General features: G+C 34.3%; 1 protein-coding gene and 1 long non-coding RNA gene across 9 annotated transcripts in view; both read right to left on the reverse strand.

Annotated features, from left to right (window-relative positions):
* The window catches only part of DACH1 (dachshund family transcription factor 1), a 427,098-nt gene that overhangs the window by 266,099 nt on the left and 143,414 nt on the right, over positions 1 to 17,585 (reverse strand). The gene's annotated exons all lie outside the window — the stretch shown is intronic.
* On the reverse strand, positions 7,061 to 16,351 carry LOC146398618 (uncharacterized). Its single transcript, XR_014819612.1, has 2 exons — positions 10,255 to 16,351; positions 7,061 to 9,131 (listed from the first exon to the last, which is right to left on the reverse strand). It is a non-coding gene; the product is annotated as an uncharacterized LOC146398618 (long non-coding RNA).

Here is a 17,585-nt window from a genome sequence, read left to right on the forward strand (position 1 = left end):
GACTTATTCTATACCTCTATCTATAGCATCAAATCAATCAACACACCAAAAAGTCAAACTAAAGAATAATATTAAGATGGAGTCCAAGTAGTCAATTTATTAATTTTTTTCACCTCTCCAGTTATTCCTTTGAAACAAGAGTATGCTCATGTTAAGGAAATGACTCCAAATGCCTCTGAAAAGTCTAATAAAACTTCTTTTTCCAAAAACAGATCTGGAGAGAGACACTGCATATTTTATCTTGGAATAAAATATACTTATGTAAGACATCCAAATCAGCAGGCTAATGTCTCCCAAGTACTGTTTTTTCTATCAACTTCTTTTCGACATAATCTTAAAATGTTGCTTATGATTGCTATTTTGTCATCTTTCGCATGGTTATTGAGTCTGATTCATAAACAAACATTACTTATATGGGTACAATTTTTTAATATTGATGCATCACCAAAATAAAGTTTGCCCTAAATAATTTTATTTATTATTTACCTGCATGAATAACTTTCATTTAAATGTGATTATAGTGTATTTACTGATAATATAATACAGTCCAAGACCATCAGTGTCTAAAGAAGGAGAAAAGAGAAAGAAAAAATGACAACCCTTGGCTTAAACAAGACTACTACCCTTGAACTTGCAATAATTCTGTGTAGATAATAATTGATTGATTTTTTTTTCTTTTTTCTTTTTACACTACACCTGTGGCGTATGGAAATTCCTAAGCCAAGGATCGAATTGGAGCTACAGCTGCAGCCTACACCACAGATACAGCAACACCAGACCCAAGCCACATATGTAATCTATGCCTCAGCTTACTGCAATGCCAAATTCTTAACCCACTGAGCAAGGCCAGGAACTGAATTCACATCCTCACAGAGACAACACTGGGTCCTTAACCCACTGAGCCACAATGGGAACTCCTTAGTTGATTTTCTTTTAAAAACTTACTTTTCACTTTATAGAGTCCACTCCAAGGACCTCTCATCTTTGCCAAATTTCAAAGACAAGTGACACAGAAATGGACATGCTGGAAAGAATTGGAGTATTGGCACAAAAAAGTCTCCAGGATGAGTGTGAAGCGGATGTTCAGTGGGCCTGAATGGGGACTGCAGGCATGAAGCTGTGTGCGATGAGTGGAATGAGGATGTTAGGTGAAAAAGGGATGTTAAAAGAAACAAGAGCTAATCGAAAAGGATCTTGTAAGTTCCACTAAGGGATTTAAATTTTTGAATTGCGCATATTTGAAAGACATAAATTTATTAAAGTGACCAAAAATGGTTTTGAATAAATATCATTTTGAGGTTGTCAGGCAATAAAACACAGGATGGAATACTTTTAAAATGTTCAATTTTCCTTCCTGGCCTCTTCATATAGATTCTTATATGAAAACATAGAAAAATGAATCCAATGGAATAGCTGCAAAGCATACAATTTACTCTAAAAAAATTGTTTTGGATCTTGAGAATGTTTGGGAGAATTTCTCTTTGGAAAAAAAAATTAAAGTTGCCTTCTGGGGTAAATTATAGAAAACTTAAATGGTTTTTAGCCAATTCGTGTTACAACTGTTAAGGCACTGGTGCAGAAATGGATGAAACAATTGCCCTAACCAGTTATTCTAGATAAAAGTAAAAAAATACATTTCTTTTTTTTATGGAGACATGGCTTCTAAAGTGTTAGAAAACATGGTTTCAAGGCCACTGAAGTTAAGCAATATATGTTTAGGTCATTCACGAGACTCGATCCTTGAAAATGCATGAGATTTATTTCTAACGGTTCATGCACTGGGAAAATCTGGCCAATAATAAATTCAGAACACACAGTAATAAAGAGCAGGAAAATAACATTAAAAATAAGTATCAACCCTTAAACTGCAACAGGAGGGATGTAGATGAGAGATGAAAAAACGGTTCTTCCTCTCATTAGAGCAGTTAAACATTAGAATAGGTTATCAGGTAAAGTCTCTATAGACTCTTTTCTGGACGGTTTTAAGATCCGAGAGGCAGCCATTTATCTTGAATCATCGAGGTAGGTCCTGTCTGAAAGTAGGTGAAGGACTACGTGACCTCTGAATTCATAAGTTACTTGTTACCAGCTGCCTGATTCAGTTATTCAAGCAGTTTTTTTATTATTAATATTATTCAGAAGAGATAATCAGCAATGTTAAACATGCTTCATGCTACAAATTAAATATTTTCCAATTTTAACATATGAAGAAACATACTGAAAATGTGTGGATCACAGATTAAGATCATCATTTGTAAACATGGTCAGAATTAGTTTTTCAAAAACTATCTTTTAGATGCTAAAATAAGCAGTATAGAGATCATTTAAAATTCCGTTTTAACTAGGTGATATTGGAAATATGTGCAGACATTTATGCAAAGAGTTGCAAAAATATTATTTTTTTGAATAATAGAGGTGATATGATAAAATTTGTAGGAGAGGTGTCTTTGGTATTTTCTACATTGTGATTAATTTAAATAGATACTTAGCTTTCCCTTTTCCTTCACTGCTTTCCATCTAGATCATAAAAGAGCTCAATTCCATGTTTGGAACAGATGACTTCAAGCAAAGTAAATTACATTAATCAAAATAGCAAAGGATCAATAAACAAATGAGCACATAACACAGATAGTGTCATTCCTAAAAGTTACAAAGATTCATCTTACTCTGTTATCTTGATTCTGTGTAATTCCCACTCTTCATTTCTCTCCTCTGGAAACTAAGCATTACCACACATGGCAAATAAAAAGTAAAACAGTATTTTTCAGTTTCACTGTAAAAATTCTAAAATGACTCATACTATTGTTACTTAACGAAGCAGCTCACCTATATAATCATTTGAATACATATTCTTAAATATATATTTTCTGAAAAAACTATCTGCTTTAGCATTTTCTTTTGAAAACTTAAAAAATATAAATTTGTAGTAAAAAATAAAATATGGACAAAAATTAGATAGGAAAATCACCAGCCAGTGATTATGTCTGGGTTATACAGATGATATTTTACAGTATAGGCATCATTAAAATTATCATTTTAAAAATAAAGTAACTTTCAACTCTACTGCTTTAACCATAAGCTCTAATAGGCATACACAACAAAATTTGTAGTAAACTTGGTTGCACTGACCTTCCTCACAACTAACAGTCAATATTCTTAAAATGTAATTTCCACATTTTGGAAATACAGCCTAAATTTAAGATTTTGCATTTATTTGAATTTTTACCTATATTCAAAAAACACTCAGAGTTTGCTCCACACAAGGTCATGCTGGCCTTTACATATCACAACTTCTTACCACTGAAGGTAAACAAAGTCTTTTAAATGAAAATGTTTCTTTAGTTTACAGCCAGGATAAAATAATAAATTATAATCTTCCTCCTCAAGTTAAAATAACACGTTATTTCAACAAATTTCATCAAAGTTAAACTACTTTTAATAAGTTATTCCCCTTGCCCTCTAAAGTCAACAAACCTTTTCTACCATAGCAACTTCACAAATTTTTAACTTTTTACTGAGGAAAAATTTAAAGAATGCTTTAGATGAAATTAATCTAAACCCTTGATGCAATGTCACCAACAACCACTGAGCATATCTGGGAAATACGGAGGAGTGATAATAGAGTATATTTTGGCTTGTATTCATTACAGATTACTCTAAGTTTTAATTTTCTCTGTTGCAATGTTTAATTGACAAAAACAAAAAGAACACAGAAGAGGACTCATAGCTGAGACGGGTCACAAACCCAAGATTTCTCCTTTTCTTTTTTTTTTTCCCCTTTCTGTTTTGTAACCATGGTAAAACAATAGAAGTGAACTTTCCCTGAACTTTTCTCTTTAAAGGCCTGGGTCCACATTGACCCAGCAGGGCAAGCTGGAACCTGATACTATCAACCCTAGGGCTGCTAAAGCAATCAGGTTCAACAGCCATATATGTTCCCTAATGTCATTTTGCCACAAAGGCAAGGCAAAAGCAAGCTATTTCTAGTAAAGAATGTCTTTCTATTGTTTCAGAGATTAATTCAAGAGTCTAAATGTGCCTAAAACATGCAAGAAATGGTAAACTACAGAAATATATTATTGTTCTCTTATAATTATATCAGTACCAAAGGCTATTGTAGATAAGGCCCAATCCCACAAAAAATAAATAAATAAATAAAAGTTTCTAAATCATTATTAATGAGCAGATGATTTATATGATCAAAGACTTAGATTTAACCCATTTTACTAAATTCTCACTGTAACCTGTTTTAAAAGGTAACACTGCTTGAGAAATTTTTTTCATGTACATCTACAGGCAATTAATGTATGAAGGCATAACTGATCAAATCTACTAATTAAGAGATTTGTTATTTCTGTGACTACAGCATGATAAATAATGAATTAGATAAACTGTAGTAATACCATTCACACCTTTCTTACCTGAAGGAGTAGTGACATTTCTATTTTAAATCCAGTTTTCAAAAACTTGTACTTTTATAATGAATCTTTTTTTTTTTTTTTTTTTTGGTTTTTAGGACCACACCTGTGGCACATGGAGATTCCCAGACTAGGGGTCAAATCAGAGCTGTAGCTTCCGGCCACAGCCACAGCCACAGCCACAGCAACACAGGATCCGAGCCACGTCTGCGACCTACACAACTCATGGCAACACCGATTCCTTAACCCAATAAGCAGTGCCAGGGATCGAACCTGAAACCTCATGGATCCTAGTTGGGTCTGTTTCTCCAACGAATCATTTTTTTAAAAGAGTGACTATATCCAGGAACACTTAAAAGATAAATATAGTTTCTAACATTCATAAATAAGCATTATGGAAGTAGTTTAGGATCAGCCTTTTTTTCAACTCCTAATGTTCAACTACAGTATTATAAAAATATAGTATGGAAGATAAAATAATGTTATTCTATCATTAATCAGCACCCTTTCAAATTGTCTGTACACGTACATAAATAGCATATATATCAAAAATTAACTATCATTAATTACTTTCTAATTCTAACCGTACTGCTTAAATAGATGTTCAGTTATACTATTTTCTCCTGAATATTATCCCCTATGGACTTTCATAGAAACAGTTTCAATGGTTCCAATAGTATTGGTGTATCATGTGGATGAGATTTGGCTACAATAACAATAGGTCTCAGCATGCCAATGAGAAGAAATCAGAATTGTTTCCAACATATAAGAGGAGTTCAACAAATATTAACTGAATGAAGAAATAGGAACAGTTCAAGAAAATGAAGGGCATCAGGCACTGTAAAAATAGTTGTCCTTAAAGTGATAATTTCTCAGAATAATACAGTGAAATAGGACTTTTTAGAAAAGTAAAAAAAAAAAAACACTTAAAACAACAATTTTTCTTTCATACTTTAACTGGTTCAGGTAAGTCAATTATTAGGTCAAAAGCAGTTGTATAGGTAGGTATATGCGTTTACATATAGTCTTAAACACATTTTAGAGACAGCCAATCGAAATACAGACAATAAGAAATCTGTTGCAATTTATAAAATATATATAAGATTCCTTATGAACATACAAGTTTAATATTTTCAACCAACTCCCCTTATAGTAATGCACATAATATTACTAAATGTTCAGGTTTAATTCTAGCTTGATTTTATTTTTTTTGTTTTTTGTTTTTTGACTTTTGTCCTTTTAGGGCTGTGCCCTCAGCAATTGGAGGTTCCCAGGCTAGGGGTCAAAAAGGAGCTGTAGCTGCTGGCCTACGCCACAGCCACAGCAATGCCAGATCCATCAGAGCCACATCTGCAACCTACAACAGAGCTCACGGCAATGCCAGATCCTTAACCCACTGAGCAAGGCCAGGGATTGAACCTGCGTCCTTGTGGTTACTAGTCATGTTCTTTACTGACTAGCAACTGCTAGCATGACGGGAAGTGCTAGATTTTTAAGATGTCTATCTTTAATACTTATGACAATTATATAAGACGTCAATAAGGGAAATTTAAAATTTTTAAAGTGTACTATAAAATAAAAAAGATAGAGCCAAGCAATAAAATCAGCAAGGGGACTGCTGGCCTAACATCTGACCTAACTTGAAGGTCTTGATAATGGGTTCATTGATTCTCTTTTCTCACATTTTGAGAACATAAGGAGTTAAGACCGAAATGACTGATGAAAAAGGGAGAACAAACTTAGGCAGAACACCTACTAGGAACCAAGTGAGTAACATATCTCATCTTGTACAAATTTCCACAGTCCTAGAAGACATAGTATTATCACCACTTCTCAGATAAAGAAATTAGAGCTGACTGGCCCAACGGCCTTCCTCATGAAACTGATTTTTCTGTCAGACCCATGTATCTCCGACTTCAAAGCCTGCACTTATTCCATCATAACATGGTTTCTCTGAATAGTAGTGACAATAGATCTCTCAGCTGTGGATCAAAAAGAAGCTGTCACTTATTAGATGTATGACCTTGCCCAGTCACTTAAACTTTTGGAAGCCACATATTCCTTCCCTAAAGAGATCAAGGGAGTATTATGACAGATAAAATTTTAAAATCTGAAATAAATAGTCAAAAAACTAATATTATCATGAAGTAGCTAATGATGTGAACAGTGAAAGGAAAGGAAAAATATAATTCAATATATTCTAATTTCCAAGGGTACATTCTTCCAATCTAAAAATCTCGTTTCCTATGTTTGTGTCACAATCTTCATTCCATTTCTACTTTAATGTTACTGTTTTGCTATCTGCCCTGCCTGATTTCATAAGTAAAGGTATTATACAGAAATTTTAATAGCTGTCAGTACTTACCTACTGAGGCATATAGGTTATATAAATGAAGACTGTTTTCCAGTGAGAAAATGATATTGAATAGACTATACAAGTAAAAAATATCTTTCAGTTTAGTGGGGAAATTCATGGGCTCTAGATATTTTCTTTGGTCCTTGTTCCTGAAAACTTAAGCAAAATTCTAGTTCTTAGATCAAAGAATTTGTACCCCACCATAATTTCAAGATCAGCTCAAAAATGAAACTGGCATGTAATTCATCAATGATTAAAACAAACTTCTAAAAAATGGGAAATGATATTTTCTTTTTTCTTTTGAGTTCCAAAGTCATCTTTTCATTCCTATACAGGACATTTGGATATTTCACAAGCACTTCAGATTTAATACATCAAAAGTAAACTTTTACTATTTCATCCTAAACCTGCATCACATTACCTACTGTGTTCCACCTATCTGTTAATAAACTCATGTATCCCATTTCCAAAGCTAGACCTAGGTAGGGACCATCCCAATTCCTCCTTCTCCTTTAGTGCACTTTCTACTTCTCAACTTGATAGTCATCAGTCTATCGATTTTACCTATGATATTTCTTAACTCACTCATTCCATCATTCACATGGCTCCTGTCTTATCTCAAGTCCTTTCCCTGTGTTCCCACAGGGTACTGACCTAAGTGATCTGTGTAGAGCAAAACATTCCAGCACCTTCAGTGCATTCTACAAGTCTTCCAAAGCTCAGCAGAGTTCTTATCATAGAGTACCAGATCCTTTAAGATCTAATACCTCGATTTCTTCCCCGTATAATTTTCAAAACTTTCCCACCCTCACTCTGTAGTTGGTACCTAATTACTTTCATATATCCATGCTTTGGTGATGTTAATCCTTCTGCCTGAAATGCCCTTTCCTTCAATTGTCCTTGGGAGAAACCCTAAGCCAATTTACATCAATTCCCTCCCTAATCTCCCCAGGTACATGTGGCTCACCAACTTCCGCTCACATCCATAATAGCTTAGACTATGTAACAGTACTTGCCAGGTTAATCTAATTTATATATCACTTTGGTCTAGGTTAAAAAAAGGCTTTAAATGCCATAACTACATTATATTTATTCTATTGCTATTTCTCCAGAATTCAACACAGTTTGGCAACTAGCAGAAAATTGAAGTTATATTTGTGGAATAAATCACTTGGAGAAGAAACAAATTAATAATTTTCAAAAAAAGGAGATACTATACATTGCTACCAGAAAATATTAAAATACAGGAACCACTTTTCAGAAAATTAACCATACTTCGTTAATTTAAGAGACATATAAAATGTTGTGGATTTCATCTAAAGATTTTTTTTTTATTGAGCGATCAATTATATTTTGTAAATACGTTAACAGAATTTAAAATACAAAATCAACTAAGGAAAAACAATGTATAATTTTATGCGTTACAAAAATTTTTGGCTTAAAAATGCTCTTAAGTGTCAATCAAATAAAACAAAATATTAAGTCATCATTGCCCTTTAAAATCCTCTCAACAAGAATTCCCTAATTGTACTTTCACTTTATCTCACTGTACCAGTAAGTAAATAAATTAACAAAATAGCTTTTATCACACAGAATAACCTTTTAACTGAGGGATTATCTCTGGTTTATTTTTCATTTCTTTCACTGCAGATAGCAGTTCATGCCTCATTGATTAGTTTGCTAAGGTGGTGACCAGAAATGAAAATACAGTCTCTCAGATACTGCAAGGACCTGAGTGTGTAATCACACACACAGACACACATACACACACAAAACTCATTCCATGCCTCTATCCCTGGCATTCAGTTTATAAGAAACAAAGAGTCTAATATTATAAATATTTCATTTCTGTTGGCTGATGATCAAGTATACCTCTATCTCTTAGATTTATTTCTGCTTTAGAATTTTTATGCTTTTTCATTAAACAGTATTTAAGGTTTTTATCATAATTTAAACTGTGCGTTTCATCACAACTTTCAGAAGATGAATATATGTGAAAGGCAATCTGGTTTCCTTCAGATTCCTGTCATTTCTGAATTCAGTGATAGCCTATATTTTGATATATCCCATTGGAGGCACACATACATTTGAGGCTTGTCAACTTGATCATTAAGCTAATAATTTCCATTCACATCTTAGAGATTAGATGCAACTAACATCCCTTTCCTTTTTTCAGCTAAAAATATCAGGAATTATTAATCCAAAGAAATTCGTAAACCAAAAGAGGACTTCCCACTGTTTCTCAGCGGAAACAAATCTGACGAGCATCCACGAGGATTTGGGTTCTATCCCTGGCCTCTCTCAGTGGGTTAAGGATCCAGTGTTGCTGAAAGCTGTGGTGCAGGTCGCAGACGTGGCTCGGATCTGGCATTGCTGTGGCTGTGGGGTAGGCTGGGGGCTACAGCTCCAATTCGACCCCTAGCCTGAGAACCTTCTTATGCCGCAGGTGTGGCCCTAAAAAGACAATAAATAAACTAAAAGAAAACACAGAAATCAAGGGTGATAATGAGCGTTAATTTGAGTAATCAGAAACGGGGAAGGCAGGCCATTCTGACCTGGTTTGCTTATATTTAGAACTATTGAACATTGATGTTTGGGAAAAAAAAAAAAAATCATTGATCACCTAGCGCACATCAGAAAAGAGTTAATACAGGTTTGAGGGGTTAAAAATCCCAAACGAAAGAAGAGGAAAAAGATGATACACTCCCACATAGAAAATCAAAATTCTGACAGGAGGTTAGAACAGAGTAGGAACTTTACAACATTTAATATAGGGTGATCAAATGAAAGATCAATTAAATGTATTCCTTTTGTGACTGAGCTCAAAGATAAAGAAAAGTGTATTTGGGCCAAACCCAGGAAGTGCTGGTTGAGAGTTAGATGCGAAATTGTGTTCTAGATTCTTGTCTCTTCAAAAGTCAAGCAGACATTGGACAACTTACTCAAATTGTCAGGGATAATGTAAAACAGATATTGGCATTTGGTGCAGGTTTTAGCTCATTCCTTGCTGAGGCCTCTTTCTAATCTGAAATTTGATTATTCCGTTTACTGCAACTCATTCTCCAACCCAGGTTTGGTTGGTCATGTAGTCAAAGATGTGGTTTTTCATTTCATTTGCTGTTTCATTCTTTAGGTGCTTGTATCCTTAGGCTCTTAGTTATCTTCCTAAGTGGCTCTTTTGTCAACATTCCCAAGTACTACCTACCTATCCTACCTACTGCTTTTAGAATAAAGATTCTCAGGAAAGATGATTTTGAGTAAAAGCCAAAGTGAGCTTCAGGAAATTATAACTTGGTAGTTCTCAAGTCTCCACTTTTAGTGGAGCTTGATTGATTGATTGATTGATTGCATTTTAGGGCTGCACTCGCAGTATATAGAGGTTCCCAGGCTCAGGGCTCCCAGGCTAGAGGTCAAATCGGAGCTAAAGCTGACAGCCTACACCACAGCCACAGCAAGAAGGATCCGAGCCACGTCTGTGACCGACACCACAGCTCAGGGCAAGGCCAGACCATTAACCCACTGAGCGAGGCCAGGGATGGAACCTGCATCCTCCTGGATCATAGTTGGGCTCATTAACCACTGAGCCAGGATGGGAACTGTGGAGATTTTTTTTCTCTTCTTAACTGCTCTTTCTCTTCCCATTGATATTTAGACCCATCACCTCAGGCATCCACACCTTTTCGTATCTTAGTTTCAACAATCAACTAAACCCCTGCAAAAATTTAATTTATAATTAAGGTTAAAAGCTTAAATTGAGTATTTGCATCTAAAAGATCCTCCTTCTTCTGTATCGATGCAACTTCTGCCACTATTTCTCAAGACGAAAAATAAATAAAACCTTTGCAGTCACCTCTGAAAGGTTGCCTTTGACATAAGACGAGAATGGTTTATTTCATCATAGGATTTGCTGCTCAAGAAACACCGTAGCTTTGCTGTCTTACCACAGCATCTCCAAGCCTCTTCTTTTGGCCTTTGGGCCTCTTTACAAACTTTATACCCCAAATTCTCACTAACTGATTACATCTGTATTCCTAGTACAATTTCATGCATATGTAATAGACTCATAAAAATTATTGGTTGCCCTGGAGTTAAATGCACAGCTTCTCTTCCAGAAGTCAAAAGTGCCTGATATTTTTTGTACTGTGCTCACAGCCTCTGCACTTTGTATGTCTTATGTCATTATCAGTATTTTCCTTTTTGGTGGGAGCAGGGGCAAAGTCTCTTCTTCCATCAAAAATGGATTTCAAAAGTAACTGCTCTAGGAACTCTCACTGGATTATATTGATTGTTTCCACCCTGATTCCTATATCTGTCTTTGCTGTTTTTCATTCATTCAACATTTATCAAGAGTTTATTACCTACCAAGGAAGGTTCTGGGCAGAGAAATACAAAGTAAATAGATGAACAGACTATGAAAATGGTGCCTTTAGATCAGACAGACAGGCAAAAGACTCCTCCAAGAAGGTGAGCGTTGGGTATCAAAAGGTTATCATCTACGAAGTAAAAGAGGGAAAAAGTCCAGGCATAGGGAGAGTAAGTGCAAATGGACAGTGAGTGCAAAGGACCTAAAGACTTTGGTCTGAACAGGAAACCAAAGGAAAGCCAGTATGGCTGGATTGCAGTATGTAAGGGAGAGAAAGAGAAGTGATAAACTCTGAGAGGCTCAGAGTATAAGAAGTTTGGGTTTCTACAAACCTATCAGTAGTGCTTATTTGCAGGCTGTCTTATTAAGTCTTAAATATTTTTCTCTGAACAATATCCTCTTCCATTCTCCAAATATGATATGTTCTACCTCTCAGGCAAAAAAACACACATCACTGCCCTATTTTCAGGCATTATGTCTAGTTCAAGGCTCAGCTCATAATCATGTTTAACAAATGTGTTTGACTAAGTAAATTAAAATGTAATATAAATGGAAGCCATTCATTTAAAATTCCAAAGCACTCTACCGTGTTTAAGTTTTCAGATTCTATAAAGAATACTCTCTGTATTTTAATGAAATATGAATCCTTTGCTTGCTAACTAGTCCTTGAGGTAAAGATTACATTGCAGCCGAAGGTGTATTATACAGATGTCTGTGTTTAGTCTTCCTTTGCCAATGCTTTGCTATCCATATAAAAGATCAAGATCAACATAAAGGTAATAAAATGATACATAATAGCATACAGTTATGTTCTCTGTACTTTTCTTATCAGCTATAACTAAGATGCCTTTATCAAAAGGTTTGTTTTTTCTGCAGTAGTGAGTTTATACCAAGTAGTTTTCTCCCACACCTGTCAGAATGTTCCTACCCCCTCTCCATCTGTGATCAGATACTGAAAGGAAAAGGTAAATCTTCTTTACAAAAAGCATTTCTCCACAGCTATTTCCTGCTATAAATACTGTACAGCAAACAACAATATTGGTTGGAAAATAAGGAAAAGTCACCTATGGGTAGTTAAGGAACAAACCCATTCCTGATCTATATGAAGAAAGTAAAAATCTACTTCCAAATACGCAAGCGATCAAATCTGATTTCACCGTAGTATAAATGTTCAGATATTAGGCCTGGTGCCCTCATAATACATTTGCCTAATACCACAGTAAATTCTTTCATTGTTTTTCCCCAACTAGGATGACAACCATCTAACCTACATAATATTAAGCAGACATTTAGTTCCACTGATGTGAACAGCCAAGAGATTAATGCTGACAGAGCTAAATTACACAAGAGTCAAGAAATGTGAGCCAACAATACAATTATAATTATCACTAGGGGAGGTAAAAGATGAACATATTTTCATCTACTAAGGGCTCTGGATTAAAGGGCCAAACACTTAAATGCCACTTTTACTCATTTGGTAACCAGGGGTATTCTAAATTCTATAATTATATGACTTTGCATAATTTAAAGCAGCTTGATATTAGAGGCTTCTGATAGCAATGTTACAACTAAGGGTCAATTCCATTTTTCATTTTCAGCCTCTATCTCAAAAGAACTAAAATAATCACCAAGAGTCATTTGAAGATAAAAAAGAACTGGTCCTTATCTTCTCCCAATTTTTTTCACTAATTTTGCAGTACAAAAAATTATTTTTAACCTCTATTGTGATTTATTTTATATGAACATAATTCCAATAGTATTTTTCTTTCTCTAAAATTCCATGAGAGAAAAATACATAACATCCATTTAAAAATAAGCTTTTAGAAGAAACTTCTTAGTTGTATATTAAAGCATTTTACTTCTTGAGAGTCATAATATGCCTGAATACTTTAATAATTCCTTGGAATATTGTATCTACTATAATGATATTTATTATAGGGACAAAATTAGAAATTATGGTCTTAGGCAGCTATAAGTCTATATCTTTAAGTTATTTTTATTCCAGTATATACACCATTATTCTGAATAATGTATATTTTAGAAGGAACTATCCCTTAGCAGTACCAGCATATGCCATTTGCTATAAATGAGTTTCTATATTATATATAGTAACACAGTCAGGAGGAAATTGAGGAAACCATCTTCCTTTTGGTTCTTCTTGGTGACATGCTGGATGATTTTAAGTTCAACATAGTCCGTTTTCTCCTCATCACACTAAATTCCCCAACCTTGAAGCTTGTTGAATCTGCTAATTAATGCAGATTTCCTACAAGATTTCATATCTTTGGATAGAGATAAAGAATTGCTTGTTTCTTTATTTTTAAAAATAACTCATAAAATGGCATTTCTTTTCAATGACTGTGAGATGGAGTCCCTTACATGTGAAATTTCAGTGGGTTTCTAACTGCAGCCTCCTATGACTAAATCGTACTGAACATCAAAGAAATTATTTAATAATTTTCTTGATAAGAAATGGGAAATTTGGTTGAAAATTGAAATAAGAGTATTTCTCGATAATAACTCATGACAGAGACCATTACAATAAGTGTGGCTTATATCGTGTGTGTAGAAAGTTGTATTCGTTTTAAATGATCCCAAAAATGATATATGACATTTTCTCATTGATGATTTCACTTCCCTAGAAACAAGAGTTCTATTTGTGTTGACGAAAAACTTAAAAGTCAGTCACATATCATTCAGTTTCACAAGATGAGGAAAGAGGTTTGGATTTTGACTCAGGAGTTACAGGTCTCAGCTTTTGCTTGTTAGTATGATCCAGACGTTTCTGGGCTCAGTGTCTGCATCCAAACAACGGGGTTTAAATATACTACACCCAGTTTTCTCCACGTAACTGGGATGAATTTGGGGGCATAGGCAGAGGAGAATAAGGGAATTCTGATTGCCCTTCCCTCAATATTTAGGAGCTGGGGTTGGCGATGACATAACTGTTACTTGCTAATTTTGTGGAGGATAAAGGACCGCTAGACGGAAGACCACCTGAATGTCTGTAAATGGGTGGAATGTGCTAGAAGTTTCCAGGTTTGTTGTAATCTTTTCCCATAGATTATGGTGTCAGAATTCCATAGATTTAGCAACTTTCATTTTATTTAGGATAGATTAAATAAAAGCCATACATTTATCTATCCTAAATAAAATGAAAGCTACTAAAATGTGTCTTAGTACACTTGGTACCCCAAATATTTGCTGTCATATTTTAAGATATTTTATAAGTTCAGACAGCACAGATGAATAGGTATCTGAGCAGTAATACTGGAAAGTTCTTTTGATGTTGACTTGATTTGACACAATAACTAAATTTGGTTGTTTTATAATCATCCCTGAACAGAAGATTCCAATATTGACTGCTCTTTTTAAAATATGGCAGATAGACTCTGATTTTACTAAAGTGTTTTTGTTGAAAACTTATTTTCTGATCTCATATCAGTCTTCCTCTATTACTTAACAATTTAAATGACATAGTAATAGTTTGCTTTTTGTTTTCACTCTCCTTTTAGACATATTGATGGGTAGAGCAGCAATTCTTGGATCAGACAGAAGAGTCCTTTCAGTATTGAGAACAATTTGCAGGCATTCACTTAGGACTAAGATAAGCAGAAATATAAATTCCCATCTAAGGGGAACTATCTCAAACATTTTAATTTTCAAAGTAAAGGCAGCAACTATAGAAAGATGTATATCATAAGAACTTCTAAGGGGTTTATGATTGTATTTATCCTCTTTCACTCAAGTGAAAAGTAATTTGAAAACCTTCTCCAAAAATATATTGAAAACAGTTTTCTATCCTTAGACAGTTCCAGCTGGTGATCCTCAACTAGGCAAATGATCTTTGTTAAATGATCTTTCTATGTATAAACCAATATAATTGCATTTACAATGATTAATATATTTGATATTTGCCAATTTAAATTATTAAATTACTCCAACTGAGCAACAACACAAAAGCTTGAAATCATGAAAATTTATCTAAAACCTGCTGTGTAACCTGGTATTCAGAATAAGCTGGAAGCACTCTTGAAATACTGCATAGATATATGCTTCCTTTTCTGAATGTTTCCTATTTTCATGCACAGTAAAATGGATTAATTATATCAAAGAGTGGAATAGAAAAAAGTATTAATTACCTATATTTACAATATAGGGGGAATTTATTTTAGTTTTAATAACAAATGAAACTAACTACATTAGGCCTAGAGTTTTAAGCAGGAAAAAGATGGTAAAGGAACTTGCAACTAAAATTCTGTATGATTTATGGTCATTTTGATTATTAACAGAAAATTCCAGTTAGCTCCCATAAAGACCACAGTAGAGGAATGAAAATTTCCAAAAAGTTGACAGTCTGAATCACTCATCTTATAAATATTTTTTCCTCAATGAATCTTTATGTTATAATAAAGGTCAATCACAATTAATAATAACTTCTAGATTTACAAAAGAACAAGTCTCTTCAACAATCTTCACTATAAATAAAAAATACTCTAAGCAAGGGATATTAGAATTGGCTAAGAATGCTAAGATGAACAAAAATATATGGAGTCTGCATAGGTTGTAACATGTCTCTTAGTCAAACTGAACCTGTTAAAATATTTAAACAACAAAATTTCGAAAATAACTGCTTGGAAACAAAACTAGTATAACAAAAAAAGTTTTGAAAAATTTCCAGCAAAACAAGTCTCATCAAAACCATAATAAGAGAGTTATCTTCAAAAAACATGTGTATACATAGACATCTTTATTGCTACAGCTTTAACTGTTTCAGGTGATGTAGCCTTTAAGAAAATGAAGCCACAGCTTCATTTGAGAGTCAAAAAATAAGGTGAAAGAGAAAATAAAAGTGAATTGGAGTTCTCACTGTGGCTCAGCAGTATGAACCCAACTAGTATCCATAAGGAAGTAGGTTTGATCTCTGCCCTTGCTCAGTGGGTTAAAGTATCCAATTTTTCTTTAAGCTGTGTTGCGGTCACAGACATGGCTCAGATCCTGCATTGCTAAGACTCCCATGGACCGGAAGCTCTGATTCCACCCCTACCCTGAAACTTCCAAATGCCATAGGTGTGGCCCTTAAAAGCAAAAAAAGAGACAATAAAAGAAAGAAAAGTGAAGCTGTTCAAATATGATATTCTATTTTTATTTTTGTCTATTTTTAGGTTCACACCTGGGCATATGGAAGTTCCCAGGTTAGGTGTTGAATCAGAGCTGTAGCCACTGGCCTATGCCACAACCACAGCAATGCCAGATCTCAGCCACTTCTGCAGCCTACACTATAGCTCATGGCATTGCTGGATCCTTGATCCACTGAGTGAGGCCAGGGATCAAACCTGTACCCTCATGGATACTACGATTCGTTTCTGCTGAGCTACGATGGGAACTCCCTCTAATTTTAAAACATCTTAGAAACCAAAATTTCATTCAAGTGTAAATTGGTTCCTTCTTTTAGATCGCTCTGTTATCTTACTTTTAAATATTAAAATACCTCTGCTTATTAACTCTTAGGAGAGTGAAAGGCAAAATCACAATGTAGTTGATCAAATAGTACAAATATAAACAATATTATAATACATATAATAATATTGTATAAATATATATTTACACGTATTTCTTTTAGGCCATACCTATAGCATGTGGGAATTCCCAAGCCAAGTATAAAACCTGGGCCACAGCAGTGACCCAAGCTGCTGCAGTGACAATACTGAATCTTTAACCCACTGAGCCTTGAGGGAACACCACCATATGAAAAATAATTGGAGTTCCTGTCATGGCTCAGTGGAAACGAATCTCACCAGCATCCATGAGGAGGCAGGTTCAATCCCTGGCCTCGCTCAGTGGGTTAAGGATCTGGTGTTGCCCTGAGCTGTGGTGTAGGTAGCAAATGCAGCGTGAATCCTACCTTGCTGTGGCTGTGGTGTAGGCCAGTGGCTACAGCTCTGATTTGACCCCTAGCCTGGGAACCTCCATATGCCTTGGGTGAGGCCCTAAAAAGACTAAATAAATAAATAAATAAAATTAACTAATGGAAATAAAAATTGAACATCCAAATTTAGTAAATATGACAATTTGCAACCTACATTTACATTAATTTACCTATGTAAAATATAACATCACAGCAATTTAAAGCCAGTTAAATCTTAATTGTTTTCTAAAATATTTTTTAATATTTATTTTCTCTAGAACCATTTTGTCATCTTATTTGCACATATAAATTTGACTCTGGTCAGTAGATGGTCTTTGCTTAAATAGATTAGATAGAATTAAAGTTATTTATTAGAGAAATGCACTCCTTAATTCACTACAATATTTAAGATATCAATAATTATTGGAAATAAAACCAAAATGTAGAATATGTTGTCTGAATATTGCTCTGAAAAATGAATAAACAGTATTTAAAAACAAACTACTAATGTAAGACTTAAGGAAAGCATATTTAAACATG

This window comes from Sus scrofa, chromosome 11, assembly GCF_054392235.1.
Source record: "Sus scrofa isolate SSC_HxYL_T2T_F1_AM1 chromosome 11, Sscrofa_HxYL_maternal_Yorkshire_Landrace_v2.0, whole genome shotgun sequence".
Taxonomy (NCBI): Eukaryota; Metazoa; Chordata; class Mammalia; order Artiodactyla; family Suidae; genus Sus; species Sus scrofa.